At 37.2% G+C, this 21,250-nt stretch overlaps 1 protein-coding gene across 1 annotated transcript in view; it reads left to right on the top strand.

Annotated features, from left to right (window-relative positions):
• GPR4 (G protein-coupled receptor 4) overlaps positions 1–21,250 on the top strand; it is a 2,027,241-nt gene that overhangs the window by 550,346 nt on the left and 1,455,645 nt on the right. The window contains exon 3 of the mRNA XM_044084953.1: positions 18,022–18,168. The gene's annotated coding sequence lies outside the window, so the exon portion shown is untranslated. The remainder of the gene's footprint in view (positions 1–18,021; positions 18,169–21,250) is intronic.

Below are 21,250 nucleotides of genomic sequence, written 5' to 3'. Positions count from 1 at the left end.
AATAAAACTATAATGATACAGAATTATTTTGCTAATTCTTGGGATCATTTAACAGAAGAAAGAATAAAGGCTATAAAGGAAAGAAATAAAAGATGTAAAAAATATGTTGAATGTCAAAATGTTTTGTGGAGAATACAAATCAGAAAGTTACCGGTGAAAGGAAAAATGCCTTAAAAAAATAAATTAAATAATTTGTCATTTTTGTGGAAGCTGGAAAGATATGAACATACATTTTTTAGACTGCAAGAAGGTATAGATATTATGGGCAAAACTAATGGAAGAGAAAATAATAGAATTGATACAGGACTATAAGCAAATCAATATGAACATGATAGAATATGTATTTTATAAAAATTATACTAGAGAAGCTGTGCATAATATTGCTAAGGAGGTATTTAGTATTTTATATATTGAATGAAATCATGTTTAATGGAAAGTATTTAATTCAAATATAATATGAACAATTAGATGGTGATTGTAGAAGAAGGAGTTGGGGTACATAGAAAAAGAAGAAAGTGCTGTAAAATAAGGAAGATTTTGAAAATCTGTAAATATGTAAGTATGTGCATTGTACTGATTTTATAAATGCAAATTTATAAAATAAAGGACTCCTCTTTTCAATAGGTGCTGCAGTTTCTTTTACAGTTACCTGAGCTACCACCAATTCAAGCAGATGAGGCCTTAGCTCAATATCTCACAGCACATTTAGGAGTGCAGTATCTCCCCTTACACTGTACTGCAGTGTCAACAATTGTCCTGCCTCATGTGGGAATAGAACCTACAGCTTTCTGAACCAAAGGCAAGTGTGCTGTCTAATGCATCACTGACACTACAGAGCTACTTGGACTTCCAATCTGTATCTGTCTTACTTCCTCTTTCACTTGGCAAATGTTTTCTTGAATACTTATTTGAGTTCTCTCACAACGATCAACCCATTAGTTCATTCTGTGGGTCCATAGCCCGTTCTTAAGTACTTCCAAAAACCCAGGTTTATCTCTGCAGTTTTTGCCTATGTCTCCAATATCCTTCTTGTGTAAGATGACCCCAATATATTCCCTGCATAATTTTGTACATCTGTGCCATGCCCCCTCTTGTCTTTTCTAGTATCTAAGTAGAGAGCTCCAGTTCAACTTTTTCTCTTGTCATCTACTTTTTACTACATCTCATATACTGTTCTGGTGGCTTTCTTTTTTTCTGCACCCTGCAGCTTGATGTCCCACTCATTATATGCCCTCAAGATCTGTGCAAAGCTACAGCATGATAAGGTCTTAGTAAATTGAGAATGTTACCACCTCTGGATTAGCCCCCCCCCCCATATACACCCCAGTATTCTGTTTGTCAGTGCCAGTTCACTCAGTTCTCAGTGCTCCCATCATGATTTGATCAATACTCCCATGAAATTTTCATGTTCTTTTCTTTTTATTTCTACTACTCACACGTAGGGTTGTTGTGTACCAATTATAGTACTTTGCATTATTTTACTTCCGTTATCAATTATCACTTTCTGAATATTTTGCCATCCTTCTCATATTCTTTTAGTCCACTACTGTACCTGTGAAGTAACTATGCTGTAGAGTGCTAGAATCAGAAATGATTCCTGCATTACATCCCTTGTCACTTGTCTTATTTTTGATCTCGTCTCTCTTACTACGTCTCTGTACCCTATCCTTCATGTTTAATCATGGAGCAATCCTGTCCTTCATAATGTGTCCTATCCCAAATCCTGCAGCTTTCCTATCAGGTAATCTAAATTACTCTAAATATAACAACTGGAAAAGCTGAAATAATACAAAAATGACCAGCCAGTAATACAAACATGCTTAAATAAAACTCACTCTGACGTCTCGACCAAAGCCTTCAAGGAGTAAAACACAATGCAAAACATTTGCCTTGTATAGAAAAAGCAATTAGCACTTAATTACTAACTTAAATTAACAGACTCTAATTACATTCCTCATTTAACCCTCTAGGGGAAAGAGTATCGAACTGTAAAATATAGACTGATTCTTTAAATAACAACTGTTTTTTATACCTGAATCTAAATTGCTCTGCAATCAGGATATATTGTAACCCATAATGCAGTCATAAAACTGATTAGTTAAAAGTCTCTTGCCATGAGATCTTCTAGTACACTAACCAGGTGCTGGAAAACTCTGGAGGGAACTCCCCAGATCCTTATTGTGTATTCAGTCCTAAACAAGCGTGCTCCCAGACTCCTTCATGTCTGTTATGGTGTTTGTTCACTGCTTTCCCTGTCCTTTTACATCTCCCTACCTAAATGGTACTTTCATACTGCTTTTCCCTGTGAAGAATGAAGCAAAGTATCTTTTCATAACCTTTGTTTTTTTTTTCTCTTATCTTAGGTGAACACCCGTATGCATGCTTAACATGGACAGGTTTGCCCATTTTTCCTCCTTTCACTTACAAAATGACAAAGAATCACATCCTTTTCTTTAGATCCATTTCAGTGACCTTGCTAGCATGACATGTTTTGTTACCTTCCTTCTAGTCTTCTTCCATCTTGCTTCCACCTCCTACCATCTCTTCTTTCTAACCTCCTGTACAACCTATTTTTGCATTAATTAATACCCTCACATTCCTATGTAGCTATGACGACTTTCTTTTATTTTTTATTTTTTTACCATTTTGCCTCTTCCTCATACATTAACAACCCCAAGTTCTCTTTTTATCTTGTACATTGCTAGCTAATACCAACTTTACATAGCTATCCATGATCCCATTTGCACTTACTATTTATTTATTTTTATTTTACATTTGTTGACCGGGATAGTCCGACTGGATGCATGTCCATTTTCAGCGGAGGCCCGGGGAGAAAAGCTCCAAGGGTAAGCAGATACAGCATTACATAATACCAACATTACATATTACAAACAGACTATTTACAGAGATTACATAAGTAAGCAAGATAAACAAGTTCCACAGGTTACAGTTAATCCTGAACACAAGTCAGGATTAAATTAAATTACACAGTAAACTGGTTAGCAGATTTTTACACATTCTAGAGAGAGTTAGCCAGGCTTGATACATTGACATGACCAGTTAAGTGGCAAATGTTGTTTGAGTCTAGTTTTAAATTGACCTAAGGTGGAAAGTAAAGTAATATCAGTTGGAAGAGAGTTCCAGGATCTACTTACAGAGTTTGCAAAGAGAGAATCACTGGCTGTGTTATTCATTTTGCTAGTCTGAATTAATAGTTTGTTAGAGGATTGAAGTGGTCTAGGATTGTTACATTGTTAGATTACTAAGCACATGTATACAGTTCTGGACTTTCTGGTACAGTCCCTCACCACTTAGTAGATCATGATCCAAAATATTGGAAAACTCCTGGTTTGTGTCTTTCCAGGATGTAAAATTTCCGTTTCCATTACTGGCAGATTCAGATCTCACATCTTCTTATCCCACTGATTTCTTTTTAATTCACTCTCTTCCCCTTCTCCATTAATACCAAACAGAAGAAGCCACCTTTGTGTTAGTGAAGCTACAAAATAGGCATAAACACAGAAGCCAAGAGTCCTGAGCAGGAATAAGTCACACAACTTCCTGATGAAGTCCCATGCAGGATGAAAGCACTAACTGCTGTATACTAAAGCATATTATTTGATGCTCTCCTTTATAGAGACCTCTGCTCCACCTGGCATTCCTATATTCTCTGTTGCTCCAGAACACCCCATGGGAAGGCATGTATATATCCCACCCACTTTAGTCACTTTACTGCATTTCTGTTACACCTGCAATGTCCACTGTCAACTCCCACATCACTCTTTGCAGATTCCTTAATTTCCTATGTATTCCTTACACACACACATGCACACACACACACACACACACACACACACACACACACACACACACACACACACACACACACACATGCATTCATGCATGCACATCCGTACATACACCCTCCACACACACACACACACACACACACACACACACACACACACACACACACACACACACACACACACACACACACACACACACACACACACACACACACAGATTCATTCACACAATAAAGAAATTCTCAATCTTTGCCATTTTACATGAATGTTTGCATATACTGAATGTGTACTGTATTTAAGTGTGTGTTTATTAGGGTACAATTTTATTCTTTTAGAAATGGCATGCAGACATTGACATATATGCTCCGTTTAAGACACTAAATGTTTACTGTGTTTTATTGACATAAACGCCTCACTTTTGTGCATTTAGTCACATACACAACAGTTATAATGACATAAGGTGACCCCACATTTTCTTTGGGTGGCCATAAATAACAACACTATCATATTTTACATAAACCAGTAAAGGTACATGCTTTTATATGTTGTACATAATGACCTTGTAATGTTGGGTATAAATAGGGCATCCATTATATCTATAAATATATCTGGGGAAATCTCTAAACACCTGCTACCCGATTCCCTACCATCAACTTATCTTACTGCACAAATATCATTCAAGGGTACAGCAGCCTTTGCCTCTATACATGCTAACTTTTTGGCATTGAGCAAAATGCTTTAACCTCTTTTTCTCCTTTAAAGTGTGCCAGTGGTGTATAGTACTGTGCTTATGGTTCTCTAGCCAGTGACATAATGTATAGCACATCCATAGGCACCATAACTGTGCAATCTGTATTAATGTTCAGTTTGTGTCCACCCTTTGCACCAAATAATTTATAAATTTCTTACCACCACTATGATATGAAACCTATATTATGTGTCCTGAAAATGGTCTGGCAGTTTAGCACAGAGGGTTAAGGTAACAAGTCCTGGTAAGATTTTCTTAGTTTCCACGTATAAATCGTTTTTGTCTAGTTGGCTTATATTTCATTAAGATATCTATCATGAACAGCAACAACAAACTAAACTCAAGCAATAAAACAAAAACACTACAAAGAAACATCAAATAAAAGAGTAAACAATGGAACTTTTGGGTTCAAAACAGTTTAATAATGCTTTTGCCTAAAATACTTCTTCAGAAAATAATCAAATCACTTAACACATCTATTTAAATAAGAACAAGTAACCAATCACATTTCAAATTTAATTAACACATAAAAAAATTACATAAATCAAATTTACATACAAAACTCGCATAAACTTTAAATGTACAGTGGATATAAAAAGTTTACACACACCCTGTTAAAATGCCATGTTTTTGTGATATAAAAAATAAGACCACAATAAATCATTGCACAACCTTTCCTACCTTTAATATGGCCTATAGCCTGTAAAATTCAATTGAAAAACAAATCTGTTAGGGGAAAATATTAAAATAAAAATTGTACAATACGCTGGTTGCATAAGTGTGCACACCCTTAAACTAATACTTTGTTGTATGTGCACACCCTTAAACTAATTTTTTTGAAGCACCTTTTGATTTAATTACAGCATACAGTCTTCTTGAGTACACACCTGCCATCAATTAAAGAGACTCTGATTAACCCCAAATAACGTTCAGCTGTCCTTGTAGGATTTTCCTGACATTTACTCAGTTGCCTGCTACAGCAAAAGCCATGGCTCAAGGAGAGCTTACAAAATAACAAAGGAATCTCATTGTAGAAAGGTATCAGTCAGAAGGGTACAAAAACAACTCCACAGCATTGGATATACCATGGAACACAGTGAAGACAGTCATCAAAAAGTGGAGAAAATATGGGACAACAGTGTTGTTGTAAAGAACTGGACATCCCTGCAAAATTGATGAAGAGACAAGATGAGCACTGATCAGGGAGGCTGCCAAGAGACCTACAGCAACACTGAAGGTGCTGCAGGAATTTCTGGCAAGTCCTGCTTGTGCACTACATGTGGCAACAATCTCCTATATTCTCCATATGTCTGGACTATGGGGTAGGGTTGCAAGACGGAAGCCATTTCTTACACAGAAAAACATCTAGGCCCAGCTAAAATTTGCAAAACAATACATCAAGCCTCCCAAAAGCATGTGGGAAAATGTGTTATGGTCTGATGAGACCAAGGTTGAAATTTTTGGCCACAATTCCAAAAGGTACGTTTGGCACAAAAATAACACTGCATCACCAAAAAAACACCATCCCCATGGCGAAGCATGGTGATGCCAGTATCATGCTTTGGGGTTGCTTTTCTTCAGCTGGAACTGGGGCTTTAGCCAAGGTGGAGGGAATTATGAACAGTTCCAAATACCAGTCACATTTGGCCTAAAACCTTCAGGCATATGCTAGAAATCTGCAGTTGAAGAGGAATTTCACCTTTCAACATGACAATGACCCCAAGCATACATCCAGATGAACAAAAGAATGGTTTACCAGAAGAAAATTAAAGTTTTGGAATGGCTCAACCAGTGCCCAGACCTAACTCCAATAGAAAATCTGTGGGGTGACCTGAAGACAGCTGAGCACAAGAGATGCCCTTGCAATCTGACAGATTTGAATCACTTTTGCAAGGAACAGTGGGCAAATATGGCCAAGTCCGGATGTGCCATGCAGATGGACTCCTACCCAAGAAGACTGAATGCTGCAAGAAGGTATAGATATTATGGGCAAAACTAATGGAAGAGAAAATAATAGAATTGATACAGGACTATAAGCAAATCAATATGAACATGATAGAATATGTATTTTATTAAAATTATACTAGATAAGCTGAGCACAAACAACAAAATATTAGTTTAAGGGTGTGCACACTTATGCAACCAGTGTTTTGTACATTTTTTATTATTTATATTTTTTCTCCTAACAGATTTATTTGTTTTTTAAATTGAGTTGTACAGGTTATAGGTCACATTAAAGGTGGGAAAAGTTTTGAAATGATTTATGTGGTCTCATTTTTTATATCACAAAAAAACTGGCATTTTAACAGGGGTGTGCACACTTTTTATATCCACTGTATGAACTAAACCACAATCTACTTAATTTTCAGTCTCCTGTTTTTTAAAAAAACACTTAATGTTTACTGATTCATTTAGAACTGGGAATTTGTCAGCATTTTAACGTAATCTGCCACTTAGTTTCTAAACCTTATAAATGGCTTTTATAATCCCCACTCCTCAGATCTTGAGGTAAACAATGTATAACAAAAAACATAAGCTTTTTGTATTTATTACAAATGAGAATATGTTTATATAAAGAATTGTTATAATCTTTACTTTTAATAGCATAAAGATGCTCCTTAACTCTTTTTTTCTGAGGAGCGTGTGGAGATACCAATATAAAAAGCAGGACACCCTGAACATAAACCTGTGTATACAATACCAGAAGTCTTACAGGTAAATCTATGTTTCAAATAAACAGTATGATTGCAAAATTCTAAAAACACAAAAGAACTTTCTAAAGTGAGCCTACAAATATTACACATCCCACAAGCAAACATCCCTTTCTCTTTGTTTGTACTAGTCACTTCCACATGTTTCTTTCTTCTCAAATAACCTTTTAAAATTCATATTCCGCTGATGTACAAATGTAGGTTCTTCTCCTACAACTTTATAAACATCAGGATTCCCCTGTAAAATGTTTCCAATTTCTTCTTATAATTTCCTTAATGGAACTACTATCACAGGACATATCCAATAAAAACACTGGACTACTGTTAGAAAAAGTAATCTTCTTATTATTTATATCACTATAAACACTTTCTTTTTGTGCTAAAATGGGCTTGAAAACAGTTTTTCTTTTTCTAATTACTTCATTTGCAGAACATATCAATTCAGCTTCTCTATACCTCTTTCCTTAAACATATAAATAATATTAACCATCTCTTTATAAAATTAATTGTCCCTAGACATTAATCTAGAAGCCCGAATAAATTGTCCTTTAGGGATGTTCCTTTTCATAAACATAGGATGCCCACTCTTATAATGTAGATAACTATTTAAAAAAGTCTCTTTTCTATAAACGTTACTATCAATTGACTTATTTAGTAAGTCCAGTTCTAAGAATAAATCCAAAAAATGTACATGTAATCCAGCTTCACCTTTAGTGAACTTTAAATGATCTGAGATGTCATTTAATTCATTAATAAACACATCAACCTCACTCTGTGAAATGTCAACTATAAAAATGTCAGCCACAAAACCTATATAAAATAATATGTTGTTAAAGAAATGACTTAAAGGTAAAATAGCAGTTTCCCAATAGCCTAAAACAAGATTTGCAAAGGATGGGGCTACAGAATAGCCCATAGCTAACCCCATAACTGTTTGTAATATTATCTATCAAACATAAAATAATGATTTTCTAAAACTAATTCCATTAATAAACAATATAAACTAACTTGTTTCTTAGAAAATGTATTTGTGTTCATTAAAAGGGATCGTAAAGCTTCAATTTCCTTGTCCTGTGGAATACAAGTGAATAATGAAGACACATCTATCATTTATCATCTTTGGTATGAAGCATACAGTATGTAGCACAGTGGTTTTGCATAGTTTTAATCCAGTTCCATTATTTATATCGTATACTCAGGAGGCTAAGTAAATAATCTCGTTATCCCACTCTTCATTTCCAATTTAATGTTTTCATCAAAATGAATCTCATTTAAACCACAGTTCATTTCTAATTTGATATTGCTGCCAATGCAATACAAATATGCAGCAGATTAATTTCAGTTCCTCATAAATACCCTCTACAACAAATAAAAAAATGATCTTTGCAATATTCCTAGTACTTTATAGACCTCTTGAATGTGTTTTTCTCGATAAAGCATGCTGGATCTCTGAGAAAAAGCATATATGCACATTCATTTGCAAATGTCAATTTAAAAAAAAATCACCAGCAAAATAATAGGCATGACTTTCACATAGCAGAGCATACAATACATGTGTATTATTAACTTCTAAAATAATATTTTCAGAATAATTATGCAAACAGTTAGCAGAGTCACTCGACTTGATGGGTGACACAAGTTAGCAGTGTCAGGGGCTTAATGGGTGAGACAAATTAGCAGTGCCGGGGGTCCAATGGGTGACACAAGTTAGCAGTGCTGGGGGCCCAGTAGATGACACATGTTAACAGTGTCAGAAACTCCAAGGGTGACTCAAGTTAGCAGTTTCAGGGGTTCAATGGGTGACTCAATTTAGCAGCCCTGGTGGCTGAATGGGTGACTCAAGTTAGCAGTGTTGGGGGCTCAGTGGATGAAACACTTGCATTTGGTGCTGGAAGATCAAAGGACTGGGAGTACTATTTCCACACCAGGTGCTTGGATTCATTTTCCAATACATGACACTGCAGTGTAGTATGATGGGATGCTGCACCCCTGAGTCTGCCGTTCTTTGGAAGAGACATTAAACCAAAGTCTGATCTGCCTGATCTTGTGGTTGCTCAGGTAGATATAAAAGACCCCACAGAACTTCTCAGAAAAGAGGAGAGGAGGTTCCCAAGTGTCCTGGCCAAATTTTACATAGTCAGGATGAATACCACCTGGGGTCTCCTCTGAAAAGAGGTGCTGTCCTAGTGGGACTAACCTGTCTGTGTTATTTGGTATATCTGTATACAGGAAGTGAACATCAAATGTATAAAAATCAAAACTATATCTCACTAACAGAATCCCTATTTTATTTTACAGATGTCTACTGTCACTAGTTAAATCCTCATGTTAATTTTGAAACCAGTGGCTAATGGTTCACTGAGGAACCCTGAAATATATCAGGTTACACTATTTTATTCCATACACCCTTGTGTACCAGAGTCCGGCCATGCAAGATGGCACAGGTAGGATGAGACACTATTAATCACTTGTACACTTCCAAGACAATACAGCCATGTATAGATAAGTCATATAAACATGCATTTCTTTCTACCACACATAAAAATATAAGCTATGTATAAACATCTATCAACATAATCTGCATGTTCTTTAATTACTGTGCAGCTTCTATAAGTTTAAATTCCCCTTTACCTGTCTGACATATGACAATGTAAACTTTATTCTGTAAAACATGTCTAGCCTACCTTGCACGATTTTCAGCAATTAATAAACTACTCCATTTATTTCTCAATGATAGCCTGCTTTCATTTGTTCTTTGCAGGCCTTATATGATTGCTTCATATTGTCATTCTTTATATAATAGGTTGTTGTCCATAATGACATCTGGGAATTGTGTAACATGAGTTGCAGTTTCTTTGTTAGGTAATTCTCTTATTAAAGAAAGAAATAAAGAATCATATTACAATATTTTTATGTTAAAATGCTCACGTTATATGACTGTGAACACATTAAACAGACATATTGAACACTCATACTCAGCAAGTGGACATTGCATGTAAACATAAAAAAAAACAATAAGTGGAAGTTTTTGAGCTACAAACATGGAACATAGACTCATATATATGTATATGTATATATATATATATATATATATATATATATATATATATATATATATATATATATTTATGTATATATATGTATATATATATTCTCTATGCAGTAAACTCTCAGTTAACCGGCACCCATGGGGATTGATAGATGCCAGATAACTGTAATTTCTGGTTGCTTGAGAGTTACTATTAAAAAAGGCCTGACTAATACTGTACTCAATACTGTTTGCTTGGTTTGAATTGTTGTCAGAGTAGAGAGCAAGGAATTTATTCCTATTTTCCTTTTTAAAACTTTAAAACTTTAAAAATATAAGGTACGTTTCTGGGGGGGGGGGGGACAGAAAGTGCAACACATGAAAATTGTACTGTATTACTTTGATTTTTTTTTTTTTTTGCTGGTTGCTTGAGATTGTTGGTAGCTTAATTTCTGTTTAACTGAGAGTTTACTGTATAGATACATATATATATATATATATATATATATATATATATATATATATATAGATATATAGAGAGAGAGAGTGAAAACATGGATTGATGTTAATTGATAAAAATGCTGACAGCTTGAATCACAAATGGTCAGTCCTGACATATTGAAAATCAAAATAATGAAAACCTTCAACATTAAAAGCAAAAAAAATCACAAAAGGGAAAACAACCAGTTTCCTTTTGGGATCATTTAATGTTTCCAATAACCTCAGCCTTAATTCATCTGAATACTGTTAGTGTTACATAAATGATTTTAGTATGGTAACGTGTCAGGTTGTGGTTAGGGACATGGTTAAAATTAGGCTTAGCATGCATTAGTAAGGGAGGGCAGTTGGAGCCCTATACTTAACACTGCACCATACCTTTCAAAAAACCCTTTTCATAACACCACCACTTTTTAGACAATTTTGGCCCAAATGCAGTGGCAGGGTTTAGGTTCTCAGGCTGCAAAATGAAACTGTTTTAATTTGCGCTCTTTTGTTTGTTCATCGTTTTGCTTGTTTGGTACGTTTTTTTTGTTTTTGAAATGCAAATATCGATCAAGTCTAACCTGATGCATTTGCATTTCATTTAATAGTAATGTGTGTGTGTGTGTGTGTGTGTGTGTGTGTGTGTGTGTGTGTGTGTGTGTGTGTGTGTGTCTGCGCGCATGTGGTTGTATATATACGTATATGGGTCTTCCTATACCACTGGGTCAACAGGAAAGCTGACTTACAATGGATGGTGCAAGACTTCTGTAATAGCAGGCTTGGGATATATACCTCTTACTCTGGTTTTGTAGAGTTTCTCTCCCTCTCTCTCTCTCTCTCTCTCTCTCTAGATAGATATTATGCACACACACACACACACACACACACACACACACACACACACACACACACACACACACACACGTAGCAGTGACACCTGCAAAAATGTTGCTTTTGGATTTGCATGCTCTAAGGCTATGTCTTGGAGCATGTGCAATGCCAGGTTGATGTTTTGAGATCATTCAATTTTTGTCAACTTTATGTAAGTCGGTCTACTGTGAAGATAGATTATGTTGTCATATTTTAGTTCAAGAGTCATCATAAAATATTCCTAATCAGCATTTCACCAATGATTTATTTGCAAGGGAAATTGATAAAAATATGCTCCTTTTGTTACAACAGGCAGAAATAGAAATCTTGAAGGACACTTTAAGCACGTATTTAGAGATTTCTGAAAATAAGTATTGAAAATAGCTTCATTTGCATGCAACACAGACCAGAAAAAGTCTCTCAAAGTCAGTCTCAGAATATCCATGGCTCAAAGGTATTTCCATTTAGTACATTTGTAGCCGAGTTACCAGCCCTGACTCACAACCTTCAACAAAGGCACGCTCATTCACGCATGCCTCCACACAGAAGATGCTTTAGCTGAGAATCGAATGGGACAACGTCTCGCTGTGAGTGGTGCTGCGGTAGTTGTCACCTCATAGCAAGACGTTGTCCCGTTCGATTCTCAGCTAGAGCGTCTTCTGTGTGGAGGCATGCGTGAATGAGCGTGCCTTTGTTGAAGGTTGTGCGTCATGGCTGGTAACTCGGCATGTAAAAATCCACTACCAAACATTAGCAGACTGGAGTTCTGCTGTGGCAACCCCTAAATGGGATAAGCCGAAAGACACAACAACAACATTTGTAGCACAATTCGTAACAATCCAACTTATAGAGAAATCAACTCAAAATGCTGGAGATTCCTCCCATAACATCTATCTAGAGTAAGAGGTACATACACACACCAAGCTCAGTGAATACACTTCTAAAGTACAAATGGTTATATGCTCATGTGACTTCCTGTTTCCTCCTGTAAAGCTTGTATATGTCGTACAATATGGGTTCAGACTGGACCTTCCCTATTGCTCCTCCTATGATTCAGAACTACTGATGTGTGCCCTTTTGTTACCACTGTGAAGCTGTAATATTGAAAATACTTGGAGGAGGATCCACACCTGCCTCAGTGGAGAAACCAACACCTCTTCTTATACAAAGGGAGTGCCTGAAGTGAGAAAGTAGAGGCATTAGTACCTCATGTTGGAGAGATATTTGCCCCTGGAGTAAAGACTGTTGGTGAGTTTCTTGGCAGAAAGATGTTTGCTTCTTGTAAAGAGGCATAGAACTGTGATTAGGGAAGGATCCTGTGGTGATCTACAGAGTAGAGAGGGACTTTGCCTTTCCTGTGTGACACTTGGGCATGTAATCCTGATAGTTTGAGTAGCGCACTTAATTTACTCACACTGAAATATTTGCATGCATTGTATTTTAATCTGTGTACCTGAAACTAGTTTTATGCAATCTGCATAGTTTTGTTTATTGAAAATGCCCTTGAGATGATCTTCTTCTTCTTTCAGCTTTTCCCGGGGGGTTTCACCCAGGCGGATCCTGTTGTTCCCGCATTGATGGCAGTGGAGTTTTACGGTGTGTGTGCCCGCGCGCCCCCAACAACCTTCCACAGAAGGCACACTCACATGTACACCTAGGGCCAATTTAGAGTGTCCAATCCACCTGCAGCATGTCTTTGGGATATGGTGACAATATTAATAGTGTGAGCTGCACAAGATAAAAAAAAAAATAAAGTGCAGGCACCTAACCTTCCATCCAAACTACACAATATAACCCTCAAATACTCAACACCTAATAGCTGACTAAAACAATCCACAAACGATTGAAAAAATGTAAACAATTTTTTTTTGCAGAGGATCAAGCCCCACCCCCACCCCCGGATCCCTGGCCACCCTGATAATTATATATAATAGTAGAGATCACCACTGTGCCACAATCTCACAGTGGAAAATCTTATAATTTTTGATAAACTGATTTTTGATCAGTTGTATCAGCTTTTTCACATGTTGATGAAAAGACACATCAATGAAATATTGTGCACCTACAAATTATATATATATATATATATATATATATATATATATATATATATATATATACATTTGTTGTGTCTTTCAGCTTTTCCCAGTTAGGGTTCGCCACAGCAGAACTCCGGTCCGCTAATGATTGGCAGTTGATTTTTACGTGCTGAGTTGCCAGCCTTAAAGCACAACCTTCAACGAAGGTACGCTCATTCACGCATGTCTCCACGCAGAAGATGCTCTAGCTGAGAGTCGAACCAGTCAGTGTTTTACTGTGAGGCGACAACGCTACCGGAGCACCACCACCGCAGATTTTATATATATATATATATATATATATGAATACACACACACACACACACACACACACACACACATATATATATATATATATATATATATATATATATATATATATATGGATCTACTGCATTCTAACGAATTTGCATTTCACCGAAACGTAAATCCACAAATGCAGTTACACGAAAGTGCATTTCAACAAAAACGCATTATCGTGTAAATCCATAACAAAAAAAAAAAAAAAAAAAACTAAACACTTAAAACACTGTTATGCAAGCCCCACTGCACCCCCCCATACTTTAATATTCTCACTCTGAGATCGCACTACAGAGGGGAAAAGGGAATGTTCCCTCATCCCCATTGTACTACGATCTCAACAACAGTCTGCTTAGTTGTACATCAACACTGAATGTTGATGTACAACTAAGTTAAAATGCAAACCGCATGTTTTTCTTTCTTTACCTAATTTTTTATTTTTTTTATTTACTGATTTACGCGAAAGTGCGTTTTTGATAAAACGCACTTTTTTGTAAATCCACTCGCGAATCTCACATTTCAGTGAAACAGAATTCACCAAAATAAAGTAGACCCATAGATAGATATATATATATATATATATATATATATATATATATATATACATACGTAAATCTTCTGATTATTGGCATAAGCAATCAAAAACACATTTAATTCTGGACTGATGACATGATTTTGTGGAAGGTCATGCTACATTCGGGAGTGGGTATTTTCCCTTTCTCACTGTTGAGTTGGCATTTATAAGTAACAGAATGCATTCACTTGATGCACTTCTTAACATGGAGAACATCAACATCTGTGCAGTGACAGAGACCTGGTTCAAGGCTCCAGAGAGCACCCCTGCCTTACCAGGCTAAAATTCATACCACACCTTTGGCAACCTAACCTCGACCAAAACACTAAAGGTGGAGGCGTGTCTGTGTTCATTAAGAATATCCACACATCCAGGCTGGTTGCTCAGCATAATGCATCCAAGATTATCCAAATGCAGCTAACTCTGGGCAAGACCGCAATCCAAATTGTAACTAGCTACAGATCCCCCACCATGCCCCAGGATTCCCACTCCTCATTTCTTGATACACTGGAAAATATTAGGGTACAACCCAACACCCTAATAATGGGTGATTTCAACTACCCCACCATTAACTGGGAAAATTACTTATGTACCAACTCTTTTGCTCAACGTTTTCTGGAATTCACAAATTCCACCACCTTGGATCAACTTATCCACACCCCCACCAGGGGCAGCAACATCCTAGACCTGGTCATTACCAAAATGGGTGACTGGTGTTCCACACCAGAGGTCAATTTCTCTTTGCTCAGATCCAACCACAAGCTAATCAGCCTAGACATCCACATCCCTCCCCCACCCCTTATTAGAGAAACGACCGTAAAAAATTTCTCCAAAGCCAACTTCATGCTTCTTAAGACAGAAGTGGCAAACTTCATGACACCCATGCAGATGGACAATAGAGGTACGACTGCTGAATCCTACACAAATGCACTTTATAAGCACTTACATGAGTGCATGGATCGTGCTATCCCTAACAAAACCAAGATGCTATCCTCCAAAAAAAGGAAGCCAGTCTGGTGGTCCCCTACCATAAACAAACTCTACAACAGAAGAAAGAAACTGTTGCAAAAAAAGAGTAAAATCCCATGATTGGAAGAAGTCCTTGGTCAGCCTCAGTAAGAAGCTGAGATCCCTCATAAAATCCTTCAAAGCTAGTTATGAAAACAAAATCGCCACTGATTCTAAAGACAACCACAAAGCATTCTATAGCTATGTCAAGAATCTCAATGGCAGCACTCAGATCTGCTCTGAGTTACAGCACAATGGCACTAAATATACAGAACCAACTGATATTGCCAACACCCTAGCAGATAGGTTCAGTGCTAACTTTAAGCCCCCCCCCCCTCTAAAGGGCCAATCTTTATACCGGAAGAATGCAAAATTCCTGTAATCACAGCTGCACAGGTAAAATCCGCACTCTGTAAAGCCAAGAACACAGCATCCATGGGACCTGACAACATCCCAGGCTGCGTTCTACATAAACTACAGAATGGACTGGCACCCCACCTAAGCACCATGTTCAATCATAGCCTCACCTCAGGCTTTGTGCCACTGAATGGTGCACAGTGACAGTTATTCCACTCCACAGAGGGGGAGCGACCATGGACCCTGGGAACTACTGCCCCATTAGCCTGACGAGCCTGGTCTGCAAGGCCATGGAACGTATCATCATGGAACTTATAAACAAAGACATTGGTAATCTCCAAACTCTGGAACCCACCCCATTAAGGTTTGTAAAAGGCAAATCATGTGTCCTAAACCTGACTGACTTCTTTGAAGCAGTCAGCAAAGCCGTAGACGAAGGTAAGGTGGTTCACACTGCCTATCTAGATCTCACCAAGGCTTTTGACACCATCTCCCACTCTGGAATTATAGATAAACTTACTAAACTAGGTATAAATACCTATGTCACAAGATTGTTTGCCAACTGGCTCACTGACAGAACCCACACTGTGAAAGTAGCAGACTCCAAATCCAACTTCAGACCAGAGAGAAGTGGAGTACCACAGGGTTCAGTCCTGGGTCCCCTCCTGTTTGGTATCTACTTTTCTGAAGTACAGGCCAACACAGAAGGTCTTTGGCTAACGAAGTTCACAGATGACTGCAAACTAGGAGCCATAATTGAAACTCCTAATGATGTGGACATCCTACAAAAGGGCCTCACTGAAACAGATGCCCCGAGTCAAAGCCATGGCCTCAAACTCAATGCCAAAAAGTGTATTGTCACCCCTTTGGTAACAACTCTGTACCCATGAGCTACCACATAGGTGGTAGTCTACTTAACACCGAAAGTGTGATAAGAGACCTTGAGGCACAGGTGGACAGTAGTCTCTCCTTTGATAGTCACATTGCCACAGTAGTCAGGAAATCTTTCTATGTGGCACACCTTATCACAAAAGGTTTCTCATCCAGGAAAAAATAGGTCATTGTTCCCCTCTACTCATCACTCATTAGACCCATTATAGAGTACAATGCCCCTTTTGGTATGTACCTCACAAGACATCTACAACAACTGGAAAGGCCACCGAAATACCTCACAAAGAGGATTACTAGCCTCAAACAGATGCCCTACCCAGACCGTCTCAAAAAACTCCAGCTTTACTGTGTCACATATCGCCTACTCAGAGGCGATCTCTGCCTAACATACAAAGCTACGTCAAACCCAGAGCTGTTGGACATGCTCCACTTAAAAAATTCCCAATCCCTCTGAGCTACATGCTCTAGGGACCTAAACCTTCTCACCACAATAAACAGAACGTGCTGGAGGGATAGATTCCTGTCCCAGAGACTTCCTATACTCTGGAACAAACTACCTAGCTATATCAAACAAAGCTCCTCATTAGCACTCTTCAAGAAAAATTTTGATGATTAGATGGGAAATAGGAAATTCACCCCAAGGATCACCTCTGTGGCTCTGCCTGACAGGGGTACAAGAAAATAATTTTCTTGGGTGGCGAAAGCCACAATACCTTTTTGGCTAGGCTTGTATAGGCCCTAGGGCCGATAGCTTAGTACCTACCTAAGAACCTATGAACAGAGGGTCTTAGGGCTGTAGCTCCCACATGTTGGATACAGGGGGACTTACACCTCTGCAAAAAATCATAAAAAAGCATATTTCATATATATATATATATATATATATATATATATATGTGTGTGTGTGTGTGTGTGTGTGTGTGTGTGTGTGTTTATGCATTTATAGCTGATATATTATACAATATCAGAATGAGAGATACAGTGATTTTGAAGACATATTCTATTTCTTTGCCAGAAGAAATGCTATTTTACACTTAGGTGAAGTTTATTTGAAAGATATGAGTCACTGCAAAATGAACCTAACAAGCATACTTTTGCTGTTAATGGTGGTTCTAAGGACAAAATTACTTGAATAAGTATTGGTTTTCCTTTTTTCTATTCCAGGAATGTTTTCTGAAAAGCAGAGCATCACTCAAAGCCTGAAATATGACGTACAGCGGACATCTGCAGAAGTTGTCACACACTGAGAATGTGGAAAGCCGGCAAAGCTGTTCTGAATAACTCACATTACTAAAGCCATCTATCTTCCTGGTAAGGGATCTTTTGATCTTTTCTAGATGATCAGTCTGTGCTGTTCTGGACCTTAGCATCTTATTGCTGTATCTTCTACAATGTATGATATATTATTTTAAAAACAGGACAATTTATCTTATTGTGTTGAAAAGTAGTTTTGACGATATTACTTGTCAATTGAGTGTACCTGATTAAGAGTATGAACATGCAGCAGGTTTATTCCTATAACCCTTGGCTTTATTCCTTCAGCTGCCATTCTCTCATTGAGTCCCTGAGCATGTCACTTAACCATGCAATAGTAGAACACATTTGCACTGTCTGTAAAAATTATTCTGTTTCTGACAGTGCCTAAGTAGAAGGCTTATGGTAACGTCATTTTGAGGAGTAGTCATATTTTACATGGAAATTACATATTCATAACTCACGCAACAGTTATCACCATTTTTAGCACATGTCCGAACCAGAAAGGAAGTGTGATGTTGTGAGAGTCAATGTTTCCTTATAGCATAGCGGCACCAATCTGGTTCTGTCTGGCAATGGCTTGTGACCCTCCTGGGCCCTTACCAGCCATGATGTATTTATTATCACCATTCAGTGCCTGCCTGTACTCCCAGTCCTGAAAACATGATGCATTATCACCATTTTTAATACAATTGTAACAGTTATCTCTTCAAATAAATATGTCTACAATGCTAATGAAGTCATGTCTGAGCAGTCCCTGCATATCCCGTACTGGAAAAAAAATGGTTGTGATATGGGAGAATTTCACCCAGATGCTAAGAAGCTGTTTGCACATCAGACACAGCTAAATGTTGGTATTATGATATGTACTTCCATTGTGTCATTCCTACATATGCAGCGGTGATACTAGATCCATGGGGTAGCCTAGGATATGCACACCATTTCCAGAATTGTTACCTACAACATGTAATACATTCAGAGTGATGTGTATCACTTGTACACATGACATCATCACTTTGGAACAGAATACATGTCGTCCAGACATGATATTATCACTCAAAATGCAGTCAGTCATTGAGGCATACTGTATAATAAACAGGCACTCTAATTACTGTGGACTACACCCATCCTTGAAAAGAGGCGCTTGGGTCATGATGGTCTAGTTGGTTAGCAAGCAAATCAAAAATATAACTCTTGCACCTAAGAAACTTCAAAATTTGTTGAGAATTAACTGATTATTTGCACATAACATGCTAGTTACAATATCCTAGAACTGGTACATAGTATGATTCTGGAGATGCAAAACATTACGTTGATGCACCAGTGAGTGCTGTTGTGCAATACCTTCTGTTGAAAACAATTGTCACATAACTTTGTGCGGTTATTATGGCTTGATACTTTTTAAAGAATTCTGTAATCTAAAATTACAAACTAAGATAATCCTCAAAATGTCTGTCATTGTGGTATACCTACAACAAACAGATACTTTAACAGCCACAGTCTTACAAATTTAGAAGCCTTAAAGTACCTATCTTTAATCTTTACGTGCCATGTTACTGCAGCCCACTGTTACTGATCTTGTATATTCACTACAATGTGAAGGCCATGTAAGTGAGAATACTACAAAATAATCTGTGTGATTGTTTTGTGATTGTTTTATGGTAGCCTTCCTGGATGAGGATTGAAGTACATTTGGCAGTTTATAAGTTGACATATTACACTAACTTACTATTTTTACAGGCCACAGTTTGGGAAATTCTGATTTATATCTATTTTTGTGCATCAACGATATGTTATACAAATCCTTTGAAGTGGATCAGGTACAGCTAATAAATGAAAAGTCATTGCACACCCATAACGTGTATCAGATCAAGAGTGTTTTTTTGTGTATTTCAGCAGGGAGTCTAGTTGGTAGTTTATTATTACTTCTAGGGAAAAGTATGTATCTAAATACTTTACGGTGTTGTGCAAAAAGTAAAATTGTAAAACCTATGCGTTGTCATGTCCTTCTATAGTGTTTGCTAAAAGGCTGAAGATGGAAGCTTGACTGTGTTTTGTGAGCATTTCAATGCATCCTCTCTGAATCAATTGCTGACAATGTGCATATTTGTGGTTTACTGAATTCTGGAAATAGAGGCTGAAGAGGAAGGATATTGTGTTTTTTCCCACTTTCTGCATTTTCTCTGAGTTTGTACGACCTCAGTAATATTATACTTAATGACTGGTGCTGTGGAGCTTGTTCCCATATGGAGTGGGATAGGGTCAGGAAAACTTGTCTCCTTCAAAAACAACATTTTTGTATAAGTTATATCCCTGGTAGCATTGTTGTTTTAAACTTTTGACCTCCCAAGGATTTAGACATTTCAGTTTGGAATAACAGTGCAGTAATTACATGACATGATTATTTGCAGTGGTTCTATTGACTTCCTCTGAAGCGCATGGTGCAAACAAAACTCATCTACAGCAATGTAATGCAGTGTACTCCCTCACTCAGTTGACTTGATTTTTTAATGTATATATCTGTTTCTGTTAGATATGTATTTGACACCTCAGCCCCAGAGATTTACCACAGACTTCATGAAAGTTTTCCTTGTGAATTATTTCCTGTGATCATTGCACTTAAAATACTGGATATGTTTTATTTATTATGAACAAACATCATGTTAGCATATTTCACCCTGCACCCTTCACCCTACCTAAATCATTGTAAGTATATGCCCCCAGGAGGTTTTCTCCCAGGTTCCTAAGCTCTCTATAACTCCCATAGCTATTTTCCTATGAGTGTATCTAAGCTCTCTGCAACTCCTATAGCTACTTATCACATGACTCAACTTTGTAAATATTGTAAATAGCATCTTACTTTAAATGAGTGCATGTAAAGTGTTTCCACATTTACTTTAAATGTGTGTATGTAAAGTGTTTCCACACCTAATACATAGAGTGTTTGCTCAAATGAATCTGTACAACCCTTAAGATCAACCACAATGAATTTTGTTGACTATGCATGACATAGAATGTACATATTTGTAAACTGTTCTATATAATGTATCTTTTATACTTTTATATCTTTTGTATCTATACCGTATAATGTATCTTGGAGCTTTTCTCCCCAGGCCTCCACTGAAAATGGGTTATTTGG

This window comes from Protopterus annectens, chromosome 1.part0 (assembly GCF_019279795.1).
Source record: "Protopterus annectens isolate FY-2018-M chromosome 1.part0, PAN1.0, whole genome shotgun sequence".
NCBI lineage: Eukaryota > Metazoa > Chordata > Ceratodontiformes > Protopteridae > Protopterus > Protopterus annectens.
The sequence above is the reverse complement of the archived record's forward strand: the minus strand, read 5'-3'. Positions and strand labels throughout refer to the sequence as shown.